The sequence below is a fragment of the Lepidothrix coronata genome, unplaced genomic scaffold (genome assembly GCF_001604755.1).
Source record: "Lepidothrix coronata isolate B3197 unplaced genomic scaffold, Lepidothrix_coronata-1.0 Scaffold23, whole genome shotgun sequence".
NCBI lineage: Eukaryota > Metazoa > Chordata > Aves > Passeriformes > Pipridae > Lepidothrix > Lepidothrix coronata.
This window is the reverse complement of record NW_016690203.1, coordinates 6,156,956-6,181,281: the sequence shown is the minus strand read 5'-3', so window position 1 is coordinate 6,181,281 and position 24,326 is coordinate 6,156,956. Positions and strand designations below refer to the sequence as shown.

At 37.1% G+C, this 24,326-nt stretch overlaps 1 protein-coding gene and 1 long non-coding RNA gene across 2 annotated transcripts in view; both read right to left on the bottom strand.

The window, feature by feature from the left end:
* CDKAL1 (CDK5 regulatory subunit associated protein 1 like 1) overlaps positions 1–24,326 on the bottom strand; it is a 412,737-nt gene that overhangs the window by 163,500 nt on the left and 224,911 nt on the right. The window lies entirely within an intron of this gene.
* LOC108494258 lies at positions 585–4,438 on the bottom strand. Its single transcript, XR_001873797.1, has 3 exons — positions 4,337–4,438; positions 3,257–3,335; positions 585–719 (listed from the first exon to the last, which is right to left on the bottom strand). It is a non-coding gene; the product is annotated as an uncharacterized LOC108494258 (long non-coding RNA).

Here is a 24,326-nt window from a genome sequence, read left to right as displayed (position 1 = left end):
CAACCCCTCTCCCCTTTCCTTATCACCCCAGAGCAAGAAACAAGCCACCGAAAACAGGATGTCTGTGAGGAATACACCTGTGATTCCTAGCCAGATAAGATACCATTAACTCAGTGAAGAGTTCAATTTCTAAAACAACTGATGAATTGGTAAAGGACACATCCAAACACCAGAAGGTGCATAATTCATCAAAGAATTCTTTAGACCAGCAGAGAATGTATCATAAAATGTATATGTTTATGCTACAAATATATACTTAAGATGAGGAAAACATAAACATGTACATAGACTTTAATCACATAAAATGTAATAAACCTAGAAAACCAGATGTTTTACAAAATGCAAACTCAAGACTGCTACTCTTAAACTCACACCGTAACAATAAAGGCAGAGAACAAGCTTTGCTAAACATCAAAGTTAATCCTGTTTGTACGGAAAGGTTTTCAAGGTCACTTATTATTTAGAATCAAAAAACTCATCAATTTTTAAGTTTAGCTTCCTGAATTAGTCAGTAAGAGAGATGTGTAATTCTGATCTTGTAAGAAGTCTGGTATAAAGCATTCCTGAAGTACTAACTTCTCCTTGGTTGTCCAGTTGCAGTCACAATTTTGTAGTTCCTCTCAAACTGAGCTCCCCATGCAGAATCTACTAGCAGTACACAATCACACAGTGGATTCTACTGCACATACTCTAGGGTTTGCTGCCTGCCCTGCGTTTTCCTGAAATGGAAAAAAAAATGACTTGTATATGCTATATGTTAAAAAGAAGAGAAGTGTAAAGGATGTAAATGATTGCTAAGGTCCTGTTACATTTGGTTTATTTTTGAGTCTCCAGTCTGCACTTCAAAACTGTTATTTATTTGCTGAGTCTCTACTGTCACAGAGTAATTCTCATTTGTAAGCTTTCAACCTAAGGAGTTGCGGGGGTTTGGATTTTTTTTTTTTTCCCCCACATGAAAATGGCTAATGGAATACTGCCTCACAGTTACCTGATGAACACTGAGGAAAAAATAATAAATCACTGGCTAGGAATGGAAATAACATTCCGGTGGAAAACAACAGTGAGCTTTTAAAGCTGCATAGGTGGGGACCATTAGCCCCCTGGTGGGCTGAAACTTCAAATTAAATCACAAGAAGAGGAAGCAGCTGTAATAGTAAATCAGCAACAACAGGAATAAATGTCTCATCTGCTCTCCGATCAGGGTGTTGAACAACAAGCAATGGGAATAATTCATGCTGAGAGAGCCAAGGACGTAATCTTAATGTGGGGGAGGGCAGGGAGGAGAAAGGACACCTGTATTTTAGGAGAATGTTCATGTCCCAATTTCAGGTTGACAAAATGGATCTTCAAATACTGAAAGGTGCTGTGAGTGATAAGTCTTTACAAGCAACGTAAACCAAATTCATGCAAAACTGTATGTGATAGAGGTTTTATGTCAACTGTTTTTAGGCTGTTTATTCTAGTCCTTTGCATCTCAGTTTAGGAGTCTAACATTACACCAGGTAAGAGGAGAAAATAACAGACCTCTCAACCAGCATTAATGAAGTCAACCAATAATTCCAATAATTCCTATTTTCACTTCACCCTGTTGCCCTCCAAACTTCAGCCCTAGGCAGAATTCTTTTCCTTTCTTTTGCAGCGAACCTCACTCGATCATTCACCATTCTGTCACTGGGTAATTTTGGTGCTAACAAAGGCAAGCTGATTTTGTAAACAAGAAAATTGATCCAAACGGCAGAGTTCAGATGTGCAAACTCAGAGCATTTGTTACAGTATTAAGGCCAATTATCATTATAGCCAAATAATTACAAGTCTGCCTTTGGTCACAGCTCGTAGTTTATTTCTCACCCTGCCATCACTACCCAGCACAAAAGAGAAACCTCAATAGTTGGCTTCTGATCTCTGCTCAGCTGTAATCAGAGGTGACTGAGAATGAAAAATACTGGAAAAATAATAGGTTCCAAGGAACTGAAGGAAGTTCTGAGCCTATTTCTTCTCCAATTCCCAATATAAAGAATACTCATAGCAGATTATCTGACATGGGTTTGAACTTCACTTATATGGGGTAAACAATCCTTGTCATAAAGAAGATAAATCCTACAGTTATCACTTTTATGAGATACGTGCATATCTGTTTCAGAGACCACTTGAAATAAATAGTTTCTCTAATAAAAAACTTCCAGCATTTTTATTTTGCTTTATCTTCATGTCACTATTGTAAACACTCTTTTCAGTGGTACCAAACATCCTTTAAACTGAAGAGAAACCTAGTCCATCTGAAAAATTAATTTTCTTCAATCTACAAAAACACCTGAAGATGTTAAAATATTGGACACTTATCCCAGTGAAATTCTCCTATTTGTTAGCCTGCTCTACCTTTGTACAAATTACATTCAATACCCAAAGCCCCTTCTTTTTTATTTCTCCTTCCCTTCATTCTCTTCTTTCCCGGCAGAGTTTCTAATGCGAAGAGGAGTGGCTTTTCCAACAGCACAATGCTCTGCAGGCTGCCTCAGTGGGAGGCCCCTGAATCTGACCTTCTCAGTAGCCCACATATGCTTATCAATAACTGCCTGACCTCCTTGCAATTCTTCTCGAACAGTGAATTCTTATGGCAGCCTGCAGTGCTGTACAGACCCAGAAATACCTCCCCCACTGCACCACAGAAATCTTATAGACCATCTGCCAAGGGGAGGCCTGACTTCAATGTTTGTCAAAAACTGCTTGCAGGCTTGAGGACAATCAATCTGACCATTAGAATCTGACACCCTTAGAATTATTAAAAAAAATTATTAAAAAATATCATAGCCAAAGACAGAGAAAAAGGCTCGGGAAAAAAAATTCTTTTGAAACATGCTCATTGTTCAGAATGAGCTTAGCCCACATTAATTTATTTTGCCTTCAATTATCTGAGTTTCCCCTTCTTTACTCAGTGTGGATTTTACAGGTACTACTTACATACTTGATGCAGTGCATGTGCTAGATTACTTCGCTGAATGAGTGCCTTAACTGGGAAATTGTGAAGGCATCTGTGCACAAAGCATATCACTGTATCAACCTGAATATAATGCAAATTTAAACAGAAACTGAGATTTGGAGGAATCAAGTTCCTCCTATAATTCTGAAGTACTCTGCAAGCATTGATTCACCATGTTAGACCCCTCCTCTTAAGACAGCCAGTTCAACCACACAGATCAGCACTGAAGCATCTCATTGCAGAAACCTACTGAAAGAGAAAATCAAGGGAGCAACTCACTGATGCTAATAGAGGTTTAGAAGGATTCATTTCCAGTTCATCAAGAAACCCTCATTTGATCTGTATATATACAGGGCTTCTAGAGGAGAGAGAGAATGGAGTTAGACACAGTCCTGTACAAACTCACCCCAGTTACTCAGGAAGTAACTCACACCTAACTGTCACAATTGGAAACTACAGGATATCTGTCAAGTAGATGACAAAAGAAGCAGATTGAAGAAAAAAATACAGATCTAGGTACAGAGCTGGTGAAAGACGCAAGCTGTCAAGCCTGAATTTCTAGAGGATCTTTATTATGTCAAAAAATATTTCCTCTTTTCAAAAGATCTATCTTTTCATCATTTTGGACAGTCTTAAGGACATGAAAAATGATTATGCACTCCTGTTTTCTTAATGCTTGCCACAAACAGGAAAACAAGATCTGAATGACATTTACAAATGTGGGCTGACCTACTGGAATGCAATGCTTGGAGAAACTACTAGATCCCAAAACTCCCATTAAAAGAGAAAGTTTAGCAAAATGAAGGCTGGCCTAACCAACCCTTCACATCACAGGAGGAAGCAACGGCTGGTTGAGCGGCCAAGAAAGGCTGTTCAGAATTAGTGCACTTCAAAATGAGGACCAGAAAAATATTTCTCTGAATTTTTGCTATTAGACTCATAATCAAGAATTTTAAAGTACCTCTTTAATAACATATATTGATCTGAAGCATTGATTAGTATTACATAAGGACCCACTACACAGAGTGACTTAATCTAAAAGCCTGAAAAAATTCCACTTTATGTGGTCATCAGGAAAGACAATTCTGTACACACAGTGAGAATTTCTTTTCACTGGATCACAGAATAGCTTAGGTTGCAAAAAACCTCTGGGGGTCATCTAATCCAATCTCCTGTTCAGATCAGGTCCAATTAGATGAGATTGCTCAGGCCCTTCTGCAGTTGCATTCCGAATATTTCCAAGGACAGAAATACCACAGCCACTTTGGGTAATCTGTTCCAATATTTGACAACCCTATGGGTAAAATATTTTTATTTCCACCTAATTGCAATTTCCTGTGTTCCAACTTGTCCTGTTACCTCTCATCCTATCTCTGCAAGGTCTGTCTGACTACAAGACAGTCTGGCTCTGCCTTCTCCATACCCTCCCATTAGGCAGTCATAAACAGCAATAAAATCTCCTCTTAGCTTTCTTTTCAAAGGCTCCACAAATGCGTTTCTTGTGTGCTATGTGCTCCATCCTCCTAATCATTTCAGTGTCCCTCTTCTGAACTGCTGCAATATGTCAGCAGCTTTGTCCTGGGGCGTCCAACACTGGACAGAGCACTCCCTCTGTGAGATCTCATAACTGCCAAGTACAAGGCACTAGTCACTCCCCAGGGCCTGCGGCTGTATTCCGGATAACAGCATCTAGGGCAAAGCTCATAATTGCTCAGGAGTTCCACTGCTGACTCATGTTCACCAGTTTGCCCAGTGGAACTCCAAAGTCTGCAAAGCTGCTTCCCAGACGGTCAGCTCTCCACATCCACAGTGCAGCATGGTGTTACTTCATCCTAGATTCAGGACATTTTACTTGACTTTGTTGAACTTCATGAAGTTTACAGTCAGTCCATTTCTCCAGGCAGTTGAGGTCCTTTGCAATAATAGCCATACCCTCCAGACAGTCAAGTACTCCCCTAATTTGGGTATCATCTCCCAGATTCCTCAAAATGCACTCTATCTCCCTCTCCACCTTAATAATATAGACAGGAAATACTGGCTCCAGTATCAATCCCTGCAGAACACCATTAGTATCCACCAGCTAGACTTTATACCTTGGATCACTACCCTGGGAGCCTGACAGTCCAACCAATTCCTTCAGCCACCTTACCATCCACTTATCCCATCCACATCTCACCGATCTAAGAATATTGTGGGAGACTATGCTGAAGTCATAGCTAAATTCAAAGTAAACAAACCAAAACAAACCACACTAAAAATAACCAAAACAGAAAACCCCAGAAGAAGACAAAAAACCCTCAACTCCACTACAAACCCCAATGACAAAAAACCCCCAAAACACAAAACAACCAAACAACCTACTAAACTTCCCCCCAGAGAAAACCCCCAAAATACCACAAAACCAACCCACCCCAAAACACCAAAACTCCACTGCTTTCCTCTCCGCTACAAAGCCAGACGTCCCATCAGAAAAGTCACTCGGGACAGTCACAGGATTTGCAGTTGGTAAATCTATGCCAGCTGTTCCCAAGGACCCTCTTGTCCTTCCTGTGCCTAGAGGTGACTTCTAGGAGGGTTTGCTCCACAGAGAGTGAGGTTCAGTTGCCCTGTAGTTCCCTAGATCTTACTTCTTGCTCTTCCTGAAGGGCAGGGTGACATTCCCCTTCTTCCAGTCACCAAGAATCTCCCCTGGTTGTCAAGTCTTTTGAATGATGAGAGAGAACAGCCCCATAATGACATCAGCCAGCACACTTGGTGCACTTGGATGCCTCTCATTGCAGGATTATTTCTATTACTTCTGGATGTCAGTCTGCAGTTACAGAGACTACAGCTATGTTTTGCTAGTGCTTAGTACAGTATAAGCCTTTAAAGCAGTTGTGGTTTCTACTACCCACTGGATGACACATATATTAGAGTGCTTAGGAAATGAACACACTAAGTTTTATGGTCTACATATTTTTGAGAACAAATGTTTGGAAACTAATGCGAAGTGACACACAGACCAAGTTATACTGACTGATATTATTCGACCCATGTAGGATAACGGTGTTTTAAAAGTAGAATACTGACCAATATCACTTCGGAAGATTCTGTTTGGCAGTGTTGTCTACTACACTTAGCAACAAAATTCAAGATACTTTTTCTTTCTCCTTGCCAACATACTTCAGTAAATGTTTACACTAACAAATGATTAAAGTTCTCATGTATTTATATAAATGCTATACATTAGTATATATTCATGGTATGAAAGTCTCAAATCATATGAAGCCATAACAGGAACTTGATTTAAAGGATCATTTACCATAGATGTGACATAGGTACTTACAATAAATTCCTGATCCTGCAAACTAATGTAAAAAAGTTTGAGCTATACTTGCAAACTGCAAGACAGAAAAATTAATTGCATCTTGGATCCTCTTAACTCTTCCAGCAATTACTTTTTCAAAAGTATGACACCCTTTTTGAATTTTGGTTAGATTAATTTATATTTTAAAAAAGTAAAACGTGTTCTCTCTCTCACTTCCATACTAAGTTGTAATCAGAGCTTAAATGAACTGTGATGCAAAGAGCTAAAGAAATGCCTTACCAAGCTCAATGCAGAAGAGTTAAAGAAACAGCTTGGTTCCATCTCAATGTAAAAGTGTTATTAAGTTTTAAAAATTTTACGTTTTATACATTTTTTCCCCAAAAAGTGCATCTAATTTCTCTTTATATATTTTACAAAATCAAATCAGAGCTGAATCACAGTGAAAAAATTACAAGCATTGCAAATAAGAACTTTTCTTAATTACTTCTACAATAAAATAACAACACACTGTGGGTTTGTATATAATTAAAAACCAAAAACACCCCCTTCCTTCCTACAACAAAATATATGCACACACTTCTGCTACCACCTTTCACATTAATTTTTAGGGTTACTTCAGAGATTTTATCAAAACCTCCATACTTAAACTAAGAATTCTGGCCCAGATACTTATCTGGGCCTTAGTAACATCAAGGCAAATTTTATGTAACAATCCTCTGTCATCTGTTTTATATTTAGATGTGAAGTCTGATAGAAGAACCTAATAGCCATATGACTAACAGTGGCTTTCCATTTTATTTTGCATGGTTAAGAAAATGGAAGCTGCAAGAGGATTTACTCAAAGTTTTAATTTTCCAAAGTCATGCATCTGACAGATGAAACTGATGAAACCATTTAGGACATAGAATTTGCTTATTTAGCTAAATCCCTTGCATAAATGTCTCAAAACCAGAACTGCTCCTTTTGCAGAAAATGTTTTGCCATAAAGGTGAAGGAAGTTTACTACCTGTGACTGTTGTAGGGTTTAAGTTTTACAATTTGTATCAAACAGTTTATTTTGTTCACTTGTGCTACTATATTGTAAGCAAAGTATTTTGATATGAGGATTTTTTCAAGAAAAGGAATAAGAAAGCTTGCAATCGTACTAAAAGTTTCATTTAAATTATTCCTTTTTCTTACGGTATTAATATAAAAGAAAAAAGTTTGAGAGTTCCCAATAAAAAGCATGCATCACATAGAGCCAAGTAATCATTAAATATCAAAGCAAGCATAAAAGGTTTCTCTCTACCACAAAGCAAACTCTTGTCCTTGCTTATAAAAGAGGTCATTCTACCCCTATAGGGACCTCTGTTCCTAACAGCTTACTGCTAGAGCATAAACTAGCAGCCCTGTCTCGCTCGTTTTCTAGCTATAGCACGTTAGCAAAGGGGAGAGGAAGGAGGGGAAGGGAAGGGAACAGTATAATAGGTCACTTGCTGCTGCAAACAGCATGATAGCTAAACTCATTATGAGTCCAGCTTCATTCTGCTAGAACAAGAGACTCAAAAGGGCGTGAAGACAGTTAGGCCGCAGAAGTTTGCTCAGTGCCAACACTGCAGCATTATGCATCTTGCTTTCAAGAAGGATTAATGATACCATACATCATGATGATAAATTGGGGTTTGTAGCCAGTTTGAAGAGAAAGGGGAGGAAAGGATTTTTTTTTAAAAGGAGGTAAAAAACCAGTTGAATTTCATGAGTTGGTCCTATTTTTCAGGTTGAGGAAGTTGTTCTTTAGGAGAGAGGTCTGTGCTTTTTCTATTGGTCATCTGCCTGTGACCCTCCTATTTCCAGGCATGTGTGTTATCTACACAATGGCCTGTTTTGAAGGTTAGCTCTTGCACAAATGAAAAAATAAAATAAATTTTTTAAAATTTGCACTTAATCATTACACTTGCCAGCTGAAAGGAGATAAAACTAAACTTTGCCATTCCATATAGAGACATCCTACAAGAATTCAGTTGGTTTTCACAGACTATGGACATCTATTGTCTGAGTTAACAGAATAAAAGTCTTATATGTATTAATGATCAGAGACATAATTGCTTGATGTTAATTAGTTCTTTGCTGAACCAAGAACATTATTCCAGGAGCAAGTTAATGATAGGCAATGGTACCTGCATCAAGAAAATAAAGCATAAGGGGGTGGGTGACCATAGGGAACAGATTTGCAAAAAGAGACCTAAATACAGCAGAAAGCTATTTTAGAAAACACAGGCATGAGTTTAGAATTGTTCTGCACCCCTGAACACAGCACACAGATATGCAGGTCCCTGAAGTGTGGAATTATTGTTCTCTGCTGTATGCCTCACAAATACGCTTTCTGAACTATCGACACGCTCATGTTGTTCTGGTACTACAAGCAGACAGAGAATATTCGACCCTCCACCAGAAGGGTCAGTCCAGCACCCTGTAGAAATACTCTTTAGCTACTGAAAAGAGAAAGAGCAAAATTTCCATACGCTTAAAAACTGAAGAACTAAAATTTGTTATTTCTATGCCTATTGTCAAAACACATATGAAAAACCTGCATTGAGCTCTGAATTCAAAATGAGGCATACAAGAAATCTTGTTTATGACTTTGAAATTCATTGGGAAAAAGAGAGTAACGTGCCACTCATTATAACATACGCTCGCTGTTTTAAACCCAAAACATAGGCTATCGTTCTGCTGTAGATGAAGTATCAGATGCAAAAGGTCACACACTACACAAATTCAAGGAAATGGTCACGAGCTGTAGGCATATTACAGGATGCAGTGCTAATTAATGGAGGCTTTTTACTGAGTATCCATCTCTGTAGTGCTAATGAGTTTGGATTAATTTAAACAACATGTTTTTGTGGAAACTGATTAATTCTTGGGAAGTAACGTGGCATACCAAGTTTCAGTCATTAAAAATGTTTGTAGCCAAGCTAAATAACCCTCTGAATCTGAGTATATTATCATATAATCTTCTACAGAAAGAGAATAACTTACAAATTCTAGAATAGCAGCTTGCAAACAAGCTACCAGGGTGCGTTAGAGGTAGTTGACATGGAAATTCATAGAGCATTCTGCTGCCCAAATTTCTTGCATTTTCAAGATTTGAATCCTATAGTCCTACTTCATTCAATGTTTTTGGCTTTTTTTTTTTTTTAAAAATAGATGAACAGCAAGAATAGAAAGAAATCACATTTTGGGTATTTACAGATGACATTTTAAGTATTAGCTGAAAATCAGTTGGAAAGAATTTGGGTTACAGTAAAATGTTGGCATTTTAAAATGTAATGAAAGAAAGAAGATAGATTATGTCTCCCTTTGACTGAAAAGCTAACAAGAATGAATAAATAATCTCTGTTCTGCTACATATCCCAGGATTAGGGGAGATGTCTTTTAGAATGTTTCATGTTCTAATCATAAAAACCCCCCTAGAATTCAGAACAAAGTACTATTGTAAGGGACAAATATAGCAGTGTCAAATGCTTTCTTGCATCCTAAGTTATGAGCCAAGACATAATAATGGAAACCTCAAATGCAGTACAAAATACAGAAACACTTTAATAAAAAAAGCTTGCTTTGCTTTGTTTTTCAGTAATTCTTCTATATATCACCATCACTTTACATTGAAGTACTGAATTCTAAGAAAAAGACTGATTTTAATTACAACTATTCTTTGTATGAAGTACGAAAACAGCTCAAGGATCTGTCAAACTGATGTATCATAGAAGAAATGAAAGCAGGGAAAAGAGTAAGCAACTGCGAGGGCAAGGTGGTCAGCTAAACACGGAATGCACTTAGGGGATTCCAATTCCACAAACCAACAATACAGACGGGTAAATACCATTTCCAAGGATGATAATCCTTATCTAAAGCATAGAAAACATCATTCATTCCCTAGGGCCTGTATCTACAAGTGTGCCAACTTATTGCTGCTCCTGACTACAAGCTAAAACAGCTATGCAGAGAGTCACAAAGTAACAAAACTAAGGTGGTGTTATCTTTTTCTTTTAATGAGAAAAACAACAGTCAGGAAAATATATATTACAAATTAGAAAGTCTACAGATAGAAAACACAACATAATCCCCTGATTTCTGTCAAACCCCTCTTTTAATGGTCCGTATTTCTTAAAATACTTTCTCAAAGGAATGGTATTTTCTCTGCAACTTTAAATGGGTCAACTTGACCAGAAAGGAGACTGCTTGCACTGCACTAGTAATATAACTTCCCCAATTCTAAATCATGAATTTGTTTAATTATATCCACTGAATTCGCACAGAGAACTCAAAGCCTCTTTGCTGCATAATCACCTTAATCTAAATTTATTTTAAGCATTCAGTGGTAGACCACTAAAATATATCATCAGCAGAATGCAATTAAAATGTGTTGGAGATGTCCACAGGGAGGTCAAAGCAAAATCATTCATGGGTTTTGGAGGATATTAATGCATTTTTCTCATACAGATTAATGCCAATAAAGGTCTCATTCTAAACAATAATTTACCTTTTGATTAACTTCCTATATGGCAACATAGGAATATGAATTAAATCTAAGTTAAGAGAAATGAGCTTCTATCCATGAATCTTTCACAAAAGAATATTCAGAGTGAAATTACCGAATCTTTTAAACAGTAGCATTCAAACAAGAGCCTAGTCACTCAGAAAAAGTTTATTATTCCATCTAATAAAAAAGCCCACCAGAAAGACGACACTAGGGAAAAAACCCCTTAAAAATATTATTGAAATAATCTAAGAATATATATCACTGTTTGTTAAATAATTTTTCTTTAAACTTTTGGTAAAAGTCTCCCAAGTGTTATACAAGTTTACCTTTGTCTTGATTTAAAATTTTCTGAAGTATGTTCCTTATAGCTATTACCAACACCTTTTTAGCCTATATTTAGCTCTGAAAGACAAAACTCAGCAGCGCAACTTGAGGAAAAAAATTGTAAAGGTATCAAACTTCAAAAATCTTACAACAGCTGCTCAGCTGCATTAACTGTTAGAAACTCATCATTGGGGAAATCTCGATTAAAAAAAATAACACAGTAATGAGTTATCCCTAACACTAGGAGATCACATTTCCCTTCAAACCAGGTAATAGCATTTAAATACGACTTCTCTGCATGGTAGTTTTAATGGTTGAGGAATCACGCTGCTGTTACTTGTTCATTTGTTTCCCAAGATGGTGTTTCCATCAGGAGTACTTTCCACCATTTCACAGAGAGTTCAGTTTTAGAAGACTCCCCCAGCCCACAATGAGCATGTCAAAGCACCAGTTTATGGGTGACTATGAAGAGAACATATATTTGATTTTAGAAAGTGGAAGAGCAGGGAGGGAAGGCCAGGTTCCAAAGCCTGACTGTGGTTCATGCACATGTGCTCCAGGGACACATCACGGGACAGGAACACGAGAAACATCCCAGTAGTTATGGCGAGTGGTGCAGTATGTCTGGCGTGGTACTCTTGCCAATGATCACTGCTTACCAGAAGTTTCAAGGGGCAAGGAAAAATTACTTTGGAGAAAAATTCTTCCAGGCAACATCAGTTCTGTCAGTCAGCATGGGCATGCCTAAGAAGCTGTATTAAAGTATTCAGACTTTCAACACTTACAATAATATTAGTACAGCATATCAATTAATACACTTAGAAGTAGGATTGCAATCAAGCCATAGACATCTACAACTGATATGTGGCTTCAGAATTCCACAAATACATTACTTTTAGAGGAACATCAAGAACCATTTTCTTTCAGAACCCTTTGAGCCCTGAAGACGAATTCTAACCCAAACTTTCTAGAGCAATCCCAAATCAAACACAAATGCTATTCAAAAATGCTTTTCATTTTTCTGAAAGAAATACAATCCAGGAGATAACGGAGTAGTTTTTTGCGTATGTTCATATTTTTTGATAGTGATAGATGGAATATTTTGTAGAACAGTTTTACTAAAAATGCCAAATGCATATCACTAAGTTGGATAAAGAAATAAAATACAGACAATGCACTACAAAGTAATCAAACATCCAACCCAAAGCAAACTAAAAAAATAAAAATGTCTACTATAATATACTCTGCCCTGCTGCAGAAGAAACATGCTGCATGTGCATATGCCATTTGTCACTTCTACATATAAAAAAAGCTTTAGCAATTCTAGAAGCAAGAAGAAACCTCATGAAAGGTCTGTTCTTAGTCTATTTTAGAAATGGGAGAAATGTAATTTCTTACATAGCGCATCTTGACTGCCAATAATTCTGTTCTAACAACATGAGCTTTTAGCCCTAGGTCATGTGCTGTAATTTCCAAATAATCTAATAAAGGGTTTATAGTAACTCTTAAGTTGTAGCATAACACATCTTTTTGTCCCTGTGCAACAATGACAATTTCACTGCAACTTCAAGCATGTTAAACACCTTTACTTTTTTTTTCTATGAACAGGAACAGTTGGTTAATAGAGATGGGAATTATTTAGTTTACTATATTTTCTGAAAGATTCTTTCTAGTATTTCCTCTCTCCTACCTCCACTGTATAGTAAAATACAGAAAGTAATTATCTATTTCAACCTTTTGCCCTGAAGAAAAATTAAAAGGATGCAACAAATTCTAAATACAGACAAAGAATACCGTGAAACATGGAAGCATAAAGCCAAAAGTGATGCACAGGATGAAAACACTTCCCTGAAACCTACAGAGAAGCCCTCGACATACATGCAGTATCTCAGCTCAGATACTGTTTGAGGCTCAGCCATGGGAAAGAAGCCTTTCAAGAATGAGTGCAAACACTCAAACACACACAGAAATCAGAGAAATTAGCAAAACTGACTGGGTTAAATAACACCACAGAGTATTAACTACAGATTGGCACAGAAAAATAAACTGAAACCTCTTAAAAGAAAATTTTCAAAAGAAATACATTCCTTTCCTCCAGCTGAACAAAAATATCCAGCCATCTTGGGATTACAGTGAAGGTTTCCCTCATTTGTTTAGGTTTAGAGTTACTATTCCAACAAGGATTTTGATGCCACTCTTACTTATGAAACATTAGTTTAAATCAATCAGATCAGTTTCTAGGAATACAGAAGAATGGACAATGTTGAGCTTCTATTTTTTCAAACAACTGCTGTTTTGCTTTTACTAAGAATTGAGTTACTAGATCCAGTAACTGGAACTCAAGTCTCCAACGTGGACTCAGATTCCTTAAGCTTGTATTTAAGAAGTATATCTTTAATCAGGATACCTAAGAAAACAAGGCTTCCGTGACCATGCTGTGCATATATCATTCTATCCCAGTAACTTCTGAATCCACTGACTAATTTCTATCAAATTTAACAGAAAAGTAGAATTCTCAACAACAGTAAGTTCCCAAAAGTGTAATGAACAACAGTAAGCAGCTGAAGAAGCATTCCCCAAACATGTGTCCCACTTTAAGAGAAGGCAGGCAGGACTCTGCTGCTATTCAGTTTATTAGGGTGCAGCCATCAGGCTGGGATATCACAGGCTCCATAAGGAAAAGACGTGGGGTTCACACTGGTGAAGTCTATCAGCATCACAGGGCACCAAACTTTAGGCTCTATCACATCACAGAAAAGCTGATCTTCAAATAAATACCACAGCATTGCATAAATAAAAGTACAGACTCACAAGAATCTGCAACTTGTAATTACAGTTACTTGTCCAAGTACTTTACCTCTACTTAAACCTAAAGAATAGTGAAATTGTCCCATACTAATCAATGGTATGGGACAGTGAAACGATTTGCCGTCTTCGGGCTGTTAATATCCTTTATCACTAGGGCTCCAAGCAATTCATCATACCATATGCTTGAATGCAAGCCACTGGAGCAATAGTTTTTCTGCATATTCTCTCTGTGTATGTTTCTATGCATGACAGAACAAATATTGAGACTATCTGACAGTCTCTATTTTATTTTGCAGGTCTGTTCCAACACATTTAACCACAATGCATATCTCCTCTCTTTCCTCCCCTTCCACCTGCCCTGTCGATGACCTTAAATGCAATTTAAATGAACCACTCTCTGCTAGTAATGAGAAATAATTCAGCCTCAATGATGGTTTGCTAAGGCTTCTCTCATAAAAGAAAAAGAAAGCACACATATCTTTTCAATCATTTTGAATCATACGAAGATTTTTTGGCTTAAAAGAAATCATTCACTAGTGACGTTATGGAGGCTGGAGGCAAGTCAAAATTCAAAGTAAAATAATTTATTTGTTCCAGGCCCTAATTATAAATTCAACGTAAGGGACTCGTAGCATGGGCAATTTCTATACCACTGTTTCAGAATCACTAAGTTTTGCTGCTCTCCCAGATTGAGAGGAAGGATTTAATAATTCTTCCCACTGCACATTAATGCCTTTTCCCGCTCTACGAAAGAGCACAGAAAATACACAAAATTAACAGTACAAATTGCACAAAAGAAATACACTTGTAAGTCCAATAAAGACAATTAATACCAAACTTTTCTCAACTATTCTGAAATTACTACAAATGGATGCACAAACGGATTCAGTCTCCCAGCTCCCATTGATATCCTCGAGCACTGATCTTTGCAAAGCCATTTAAACAACCCTGAGCTTATTTTCAGGATATATGAACAGAGAACTTTGCTAGTACACTCTGTATGCAGTTTGTAATTCTTCTTCAACTTCACATGAGAGATTCTGGGATCTTTTTTGTTTAATCCAATCACTGAAACAGAATGATCCAGTATGACTCAAATTCTGGACAAGAAGCAAAAATTTGCAGAAATAGACTCCACTTTAGCCCGGATAAACAATTTAACATGTAAGGATCACAATGTAAAAGTATTACTGATTTAGAGAAGGATAATTCATATGAAAGTGCCTCATTAAAAACAGGATCATAAAACAAAAAGCTCTGTGCTGCTAGACAAACTGCATTGTGTCTTGCAGAAGTGTCAAGGCTTGGCTAACATCCAGTTGCTGAAACATTGCCAGGCACATCAGATATATATTAATGCAGAATAATCTGTAAGAAAAGCATTCTTTCATAAACATTTTTTTCTTTGTAAAACCATCAATCAACTTCCTAGCTAAGCACCATGTGGCTCAGCTTAAGAGATCCTCAGGAATGCTTCAGTGTCTATAAACCACTAACTTACTTCACAGACTTGGTGCCTTTCAGTGCCCATTGTCCTAAGTATTTGCTGAAGTTATTTGGCTGGCTGTCAGCAGCTAATTCTGATTTGTAACTTGGGAAACGAGCGGCAGGAGGTCCTCAGACCTGACTAGTGACATCCTCAGCACCAATTAGCCAAGGTGCAGACTGCCAGTAAAGAATGTTTTGCAGTTCCAATTATTTTAGAGAAAGAACAGGAAGATACAGGACCACCTAAATATCTGTCAGAAAAAAACTTGACACAAGCATCTTGTTATTTAGCCCACCTTAAACTGCAAAGAGAAACAAAATGATACATGTTTTTGTTTGAAAGCTGTGTTTCCTGATAAAGATATATCCTAACAAATACAAGTGCATTGGCAATTCAAGATACCAGCATTGCAAAAATAAAACAAAGCACGACGATTCCAAAGAAACCTTGCTACAGAACAGTAATTTTACATGACTTATAAGGACTGAACTCATCTATCCAGGGAATAAATACATTGAAAGAATGGTTGAAACTATTTCTACACCAAAAGGAACTCTACTGATGTTCTGTGGAGTTCATCTCAAATTATCAATACCTGGTCATTTACTTAAGAATCTGATCTTCAGGGCCACTCAATAGTTTCTGATCCAAAGCATTCCAGTGTTATTACTTAAAATACATGTTCCAATTTCATAACATAAATTAAAGCACTGTTATTTCTATGTAAGTTCACAAAAGTCAGGATGAGGAAATTAGCAGTGTGTAAGTCAGTGGGAGAAAATACAAACAACTTCACTATAGCTGTAACTACTGGATTAATTTTTTGCAGTCAGATTTATGAAATATGAGAGACTGGGTGATTCCATGTAATGGTAATAATGCATTCATCTCAGATTCAAGTGTAACTTGAATACAATCCAATTTAGAGGCGACTAAAAACCTGAAAGATTTCTGATGGCTTACATATCACCAATTTGCTGCCTGTATGAAGTTCTAAACAAAGGGCTAATTTAAAGAAATAATACAAACTAGTGCAAACATCCTGCATTACTGTTTTTTCTTGGACATGTCCAAATGAGCTGGCTTGCAGTAGCCACCCCAGGCACTTATTTATAGGAAAAGCACTCAGAAGAAACCTATTAGAGAACCTTGACAAATATAATGGTGACCTGAAGTTAAAGCAGTGCCAAAAAAAAAAAAACAAACAAAAAAACGGTGGCTTATTTCAAGCTAAATTGTTTGTGTTTATTCTGCAGCTATGCTTGTAGTCTGGTCATATTTAATTTCTTTTAAAACGGTTCTTTAAAAGAGTCACATCACACTCTGTGATATTAACATTATTTGTTGATACCTGAGTGATCTCAGCAAATAAATTACATTCATCTTATGCTATAAAAAGCACTTAATTAGCTCTCTCTTAAACTGAAAACACTTCATGGCTACATCATCCAATGGAGATATGTTTTTTACTTCAAATAATTAATGTATTTTAGGAATGAGAAAATAAAAGTGCTTTTCTGAAAGAAAGCCCTTCCTCTCATTTCTGTTTCTATAACTAAGAAGTCAGTAGATAAGTTTTCTTCTTACCATAATTAGTTCTAACATGGTCAGAATGCATATGAGTCTAATCAGTGCCAGGTACTCTATAAACATCAACCCAATGCATCTTTTCTAAAAATCGCACTCTTATGTCACCAGTTCAGATACTGGAAATGAAAATGACAGTTCTCAGAAGACACATTTGTCTGGAGCAGTTATTTCATGAGATATTTGTCCTTCACCCCTCCCTTCAAAGCCACCTTTATATGATATGAAGTTATGACACAGCAGTTTCAGTACTGCTGCAGCCTAAAGGCAGCTCTCAGTAGACACTTCTTCATCAAACACCAGCACTGCTCTGCAGACAAAGCCTGACAATCACGTCTACTTGCCTTGCCAAGTCTGTTCTGCTTCTTCCAAGCCCATGTTTTGCTTCTAAGGGTCCCATCCCACAAGAAACTTCAGAGGATCTATACTGGATCTACAGTGGTCCCATTCTCCTATCTGCTGCTTGTTTATGTCCCCTACCTTACCTTTGCACAAAACCAAACAGCAAGCTGAGGAGTCAAGGTTTTTTTTTTCCTTTTTTTTTCCCTCTTCTCCCTGGCCCCCCTTCTTTCTTATTTTTCTGTTGAGAAACAGCTTTCTCATGTGGCCTCCTGTTTGGCTACTCAGTAAGCAATGTAATCAGAAAAGGGAGTTGGAAAGAAGAGCACATGACAGTGGACAGCCCTGACACTGACCAATGTAAAGTGCCGCAGATGAGCACCCTTAGAAAGAACGAGAAGATGTGTTCAGGGAAACAAAAATGACGAAAACAAAACAAAAAAGAATGGCATGGCATCTTAAATAGTCACAACTTTTTTTCAGCCACCTATTTCTCTTCTCCTCCATTCTGCAGTGAAAAGGATAAAGAAAATAACTGGCTAACAATGACTAAACCTAACCTCTCTGCATCCTCATAAGGCTACTTTTAATTTGGACCAGCTCTCCAGATGTTCACAGAGCAGCGATAGAGTGCATCATCTTAAGGGAGAGGACAACATAGGAACGAGTACAAATGACCAGGTGTGGGAGGAGACTGAAGCTGCCTCCTGGAGCTCATGTCAAGCTTTTGTTAGCTTTGAAAGTAAAAACATTTTGCCTGTTCATTTTAGGGCTTCTTTCCCCTTAAATCAACTTCACATTTTCCAAGATAAGCTCAGTAGCTGTTCAACAATGGAAGTAGCTACTGTGTTCCACTTACAGGCTCCAAAATTTCAGCTGTCACAAGTGCTGCGAAGTGTTTTTCATTATACACACAAAGTTGATAAAGAGGATCTAGAAAAAGTTTGTAGTAGCTACCATTTCAAGTTTAAGCCTAGCATGGTGCAAATCAAATCAGACCTGCACTACACCAAAGGACATGAGCAATATTTAACTCCTCCATTCCTGATGCAAGAGTGCAAGCCCTACCGAGCTTCACTATGGCTTGTTTTAATAATTGATATGCTGCAAAAGCATTCTTCATAAAGAATGCATCTATTAAGTATTTAAATGAAGAATTTAAAATTAAGTATTGAAAATACTATGAAGAATTTAAAATGTAAGAGATTAAATATCTTTGAGCCCCAAATTGCATGTCATATGTAGGTGAGTCTTACATCTTATTTTGGTACCATTATATCTAGATTCTTAACTAATTCCCCTGCCACATTAAAGACAACTTGCATTTATGTCAGTGTTAATCCTTATGCCTGTGTGAATTCCCACATTTATTACACTTTTTCCATAATTTAGTCAGCATACAGACAAAACAGTGCATATGGATTTCAAAACAGTTCTCAAATGTTCTTCATCAATAACTTGTAAAGAAGGTAGTATCTCGCAGGATAGAGGCACTGATGCCTGTTGTGGACTGCCTTGCTACAGACAGGAAGCAACTGTTAGGAATAATTTGCCAGTTTACACAACAGAAAGAAATTACCAGGTTTCTATGAGGATTGGTGTGTTCAACAGACACGCAATCTGAAAAACCTGTGGAATAGGAACACAAGAAAAATTTGTGATGACAAAATTATCCATACGAAGTCAAAGCTAAATTCACTGCAACAACTTGCAGATGCTACAGAGAATTAAGGGGTAATAATAGTAATAATACAGTTCCATAAAAAAAAAATAAATGAAGCTCTGAAAAGGATGGGCTTAAAATTATGTACTACAGCCTGGATAGAGGAGATAAATTTTTCTCCAGATATTTTTTTGAAAGCATTGTCTGACTAACTAACACCAATCAAAAGAAGCTGGCAGAATGCTAACACTGAATAAAGAAAGAATACAAAGCTAAGGGGAAGCCACTGCTCTGCTTCTTCACACATCCTTGGTATTTCAAAATTCTGAATTTCATTGTGACATTTTTTCATAAAAATTATCATAAAGAAGATTGTAATAAAATGGACACAAGAAAATGGAATGAGTCTCTCATTAAAAAAAATTATCTCCTCAGTAAAAAGAAAAGTTCTCAAACAGTGTATTATTATTGATAACAGAAACCATGAAACTCGTTGCTATGGGCGGCTACAGACACTGGAAATAAAGTAATAAAGTATAAGAAAATTTAGGGAAGAGAAGGTTATTAAACACTATATTCAGACTGCAATCTCTGGCATGGGTGGGCCCAAGAAGCTCTGAGACTATGCAAAGCTTAAGCTAAGCCTCACCTTGAGCTGCCTCACTTCTTTCACTCTTCCCAAAACATCCTGTACTGGCCATCACTGGAGAAAAGCAGAAGGAGCTTACTGGGTATTCATGGCAGTTCTCTGGCACAACAGAGCAACACTTACTCCCAATACCTACTTCAGTCATTTGTCAACATGTAAACAAGGCAGGAGAAAATGCCAAGTTAACTGATTATAGATGAACCTATGATTTTATAATAAAAGACAGTGTACTGAACAACAATTTAAAAGATGGCTACAATTCTCATATCCTCTCTATTCCAGGCTTTTGTCTCAATTCAAGGGAAATGTAGGCTTAGGAAAGACATACTGAGGAATCCTGTGTTCTAAGGCAAAATCAAGTACAGATTTTGCTCAAACACCTTGTCAGGTTGAAAACATAAACCAACTTAAAGACAAACTGAAATGTCACATTAGAAGAAAAGGTAAGTGCTACCTTAGCACCAACTAACAAAGGGCTGTCTAAACTATATCACTCTTCTTAATAAAAGGAAGTGTTTCTATTTAGAGTATTAAAACATTTGCACTTGAAAAGCTGAGACAAAGACATGCAATTAGGATGCTTAAATGTTGATATTTGAATTCAGTCTGGTGATGTGTATCAGAATGTCATTAGGCGACTAAACAGGACAGGAACACTTCAAGACCACTGAGAATAATGTGTCACAGGGTATGACATGATGCAAGCATGGCAGAGAGCATCAGTGGTAAGTGCAGACAACTGTGCCACCTGGATCAGGCAATAAGATGACCACCACTTTGTTTTATTCCAAGGAAAAAGAACTAACAAAAACTAAGAGGTCTGGGCTTGCTTTAAAAATACTCATCCAACTGAGATGATTTTAGATGAAAGAAAAAGGGAACTGTGTAATTATATACACTTACCTTGACAAATAGAAAGCAATCTGTGATTAGAACGTAGTAATTAGTTACAAAATGCTTCCCATGGATTTAATTACCCATCAGTCTACATGTTTCTTAATTACTTTTATCTCATTGCATCAGTAAAAATTTCTGCCTGGGGCAACTGCCACTCACTTATTTACACAGCTTTTAGTTTTTACAGTGAATATATTACAGCAACATGGCCAAACAATGCTAGAATTACAGTTTAAATTTCATGCATAAGAAATTTCTCCCTTAATTTCCTGGAAATTAAAATCATGGAAATGATTTTCTTAGGTTTGAATTCAGACTTGACTTTATTATCCATGTGTTCAAGAAGTTTCAAAATATCCAGTATGTCATTTAAAAGAAATTCAAAGAAAAAAACACCAGTTCTTAAGTTAAAAAAAAAAAAAACAAACAAAAAACCCCCCCCAAAATACATTATATTCACATAACTGAAAAAAATGGTTGACAGGCAAACTTTAAACCTAGTTATACATATAACTTTTCAGAGAAATGTAGGAAATTTCTAAATTTGAATAACATTTTCATATATAAGAACTTCTGAGGAAGTGAAAGTGACTCCGAAACTGCCCTGTTGTTGGTGACATGCTCCAACACATGCATGTCCCCTTCAGTGCCAGTATTAGTTAGGGTCAAGAGATATGATTAAGTCACCCAACCTGCAGGGTACACAGCTGCTACAGTGATTCACATGGACAGAGAACATTTACAAAAAATGAACCCAAATCTATAGTTGCAGAAGTAATAAGAATATCTAATTTGTCTACACAAAACCTGGGAGGGTCAATTCATTTGCTTGCATTTTGGGTATAGCTACTTCTGCTGTGGTTACACACTTTTTGCTCTGACAACAGACTCTTTGTAGCAAGAACTTTATCTTTCAATCAACCCTTGACCTGATGGGCCCAATACTCCCAATATGAAATAAATAACTACTACACATTCATCATGGCTGGGCTTCGCGAACGAAGATTTGGGAAGGCTCTATCCACATTTGCTACAGGCACGTTGGTGGCTTATGAGGCCAATACGTGACAGACATATCCGATTGCAAAAGGCACAGCAGAAAGACTCCTTAGATGGTGTATTCTGCAATACACGGTTCTTTCTGCGTTGCCTTTTTTCCTCGAGAGTGATCCTGCGTGTGTTCTCGAAGGAGACAGCTGCGTTATAGATGGCGTGTCTCCAGGCCTCCCGATTTGAGGCAAGGTTGTCCCCCCAAGTTCCTTAAAATGATCATCTCACTCCACGAGGATCAGCACGGCCAAGTCAGATATGGCAACACACTTTTTGAGCCCTTTTTAATTAAGAATGGTGCGAAACAAGGCTGCGTTCTCGCTCCTACCCTATTCACCGTCTTCTTCAGCATGATGCTCCAAAGGGCCACAGCAGACCTCGATGATCAGGACGGTATCTACATTCGATACCATACCGATGGAAGTCTATTCAATCTAAGGCGACTACACATTGTATACATATTAATAAGGTAATATGCAGCAACAAAACTAATTTTTTCCCAATTGAACTTTTCAGAATCTATGAACAGCAAAAGCATAAATATGGTTTAAGTGGTAAATATTAAAAAGTCAAAATTACAAAAATAAATATGCTTTGCAATCAGAAAACACGAGAATTATTCGAGCAAAGAACAAGAGCAAAAGGTAGATTCCCCTAGGTGGTAACACATTACTTACTATATTTTTCAAAAAACAACTTTCCTAAATGGTATGCTACTATTAATAAGCTTGACTAAAACAATGCCTTCTCTGCTGAAAGGGGTTTTTTGTTTTTTGTTTTTTTTTTCCTGTGACTATTATATCCTAGTCAACTTTATCTGCCTCTTTATGCCAGTATTTCTGTAATTTCTCTTCCACATTATTATTTCTGATACCATCAATTTCATATTTGCACACATTTACGACTTAATGAAGAAAAAAAAAAACACATTAAAATTGTCTTTCACATGCTATCTTCCTGCATGCTTTTCTGAATGTTTCTCTATCATTTTAAGTTTAATTTTTTAAAATGTAAAGTTATCAAAAAAGGCAATGACAGATACGCCTTTAGTCAAATTAATTCAAGTGTCTGTAAAAGACTGCATCTCTTATACTATGTTTTTATTTCTAGAAAACACACCAGCTTAGATTTATTTTCTCATGCATATAGGTATCAAAAATGTTTCCACGAGAGTAAAGGAAAAGGGGTTAGAGTATAAGCCTCTAGCAGGAAAAAAAGCAAAGTCAGTCCTTGCATAGCAGCAGAGATGCTCATGGCAAAGTAGTAGTCAACATCAAAAGCAACCTTTGAGGACCTGGGACACCTCACCTGCCTGACACAACATCATCCCTTCTGCCCGGCTCCTCTTACACCTGGCTAGCAGAAATCCCAGGTTACCAGTGCAAGTCTGAAAATACATGTCTCAATCCTGTCATCAAAAGCCAGATTTTCCTCTTAGCTTTAGTATTTAAAAATCAATGAGTAAAGTAATCTTAATGTGCAAAAGTTGCAGGTCTGTTGAATTATTAATAAGCAATACAACTGTAAATGCTTTTGTTCACCATTCTTCAGTGCACTTGCAAATGATTTCAAAATGAAAGGTGCTGAAGCATGAAGATTGTAGGCAGCCATTGCTTTTTGAAATCACAGTGCAGGGAATTGGTGGAATTCTTGCCTGCCTGGGTTATAATCAGACACTGTGAACTTTCCTTGAAAGCAGACTTCAAATTCACAGGGGTCCCCAGCCTTCAATCAAGAAAATGCTTGAAACGACCTCCATCTGCCATTTTAATGTATTCTTTCCAAAGACTTCCATAAATATTTAATATAAGAAACTCACTGTTTAAACACAATGAGTAGCTTGTGAAATTAAAATTGGCTGACGGATTACACGATATAATACACAGTAAACAATGGTAGAGAAACCATAGGCAGAGCCACACTTTCCTTCTGCTCTTCAACTAAATGAATCAGAAAGGAACGTGAAGGCAAATTTCATGACACCCTTATTAAAGATATAGCAAGCCTTGTACAACAGCCTTAATACAGAGCATGTTTCTAATCTCATATGTGCACAAGCACACAACAGACGCTTGCCTGTCAGCTGGAGAGAAGACATACACAGAATCTTTTTTTTTTCCTGAATCGCTTCTTTGCAAGGCAATAAGCCTTCCTCCCCAGCCTCTTCAAAGCCCTACAGTGACAAAGCTGGGAAGACAAAGCTCTGTCCAAGATTTTAAGTTGGGGCTTAAAAGGTGCATAATTAAACGACCCAATTTTGAAAAACACAAGACATCATATGACACTAAAACCATAGCAAATGCTTTGCAGGCTGCCTGACATACAGCCTCAACCAAATCACACTTAGACAACTGCATTAGCAAATCTGTCAACAAAGCACATCCTAGCATTTTTTTCACACATTTGCGCTTTCTGGAAAAGCGGTGGTATGTAATTTACAAAATTCCCAAATTTAAACATCCACAATGAGCTTAGCAGTGTGTGCTGCTTGCTCTGTGTGCCTGTGACTGATATTTACATATAGATACATATACACACATACACAGGAAAAGATATAAGTTTATGTTTACCCTACCACATTCACTATTTTGACTCTCTATAACATCTGAAATACCTAAATATAAAAGCACAAATATTAAAAACATTTGTATGTTTTCAACCCAAAATCACATCTCTTAAATATTTCAAAATAAGTCTCTGGTAACATGACATCAGAA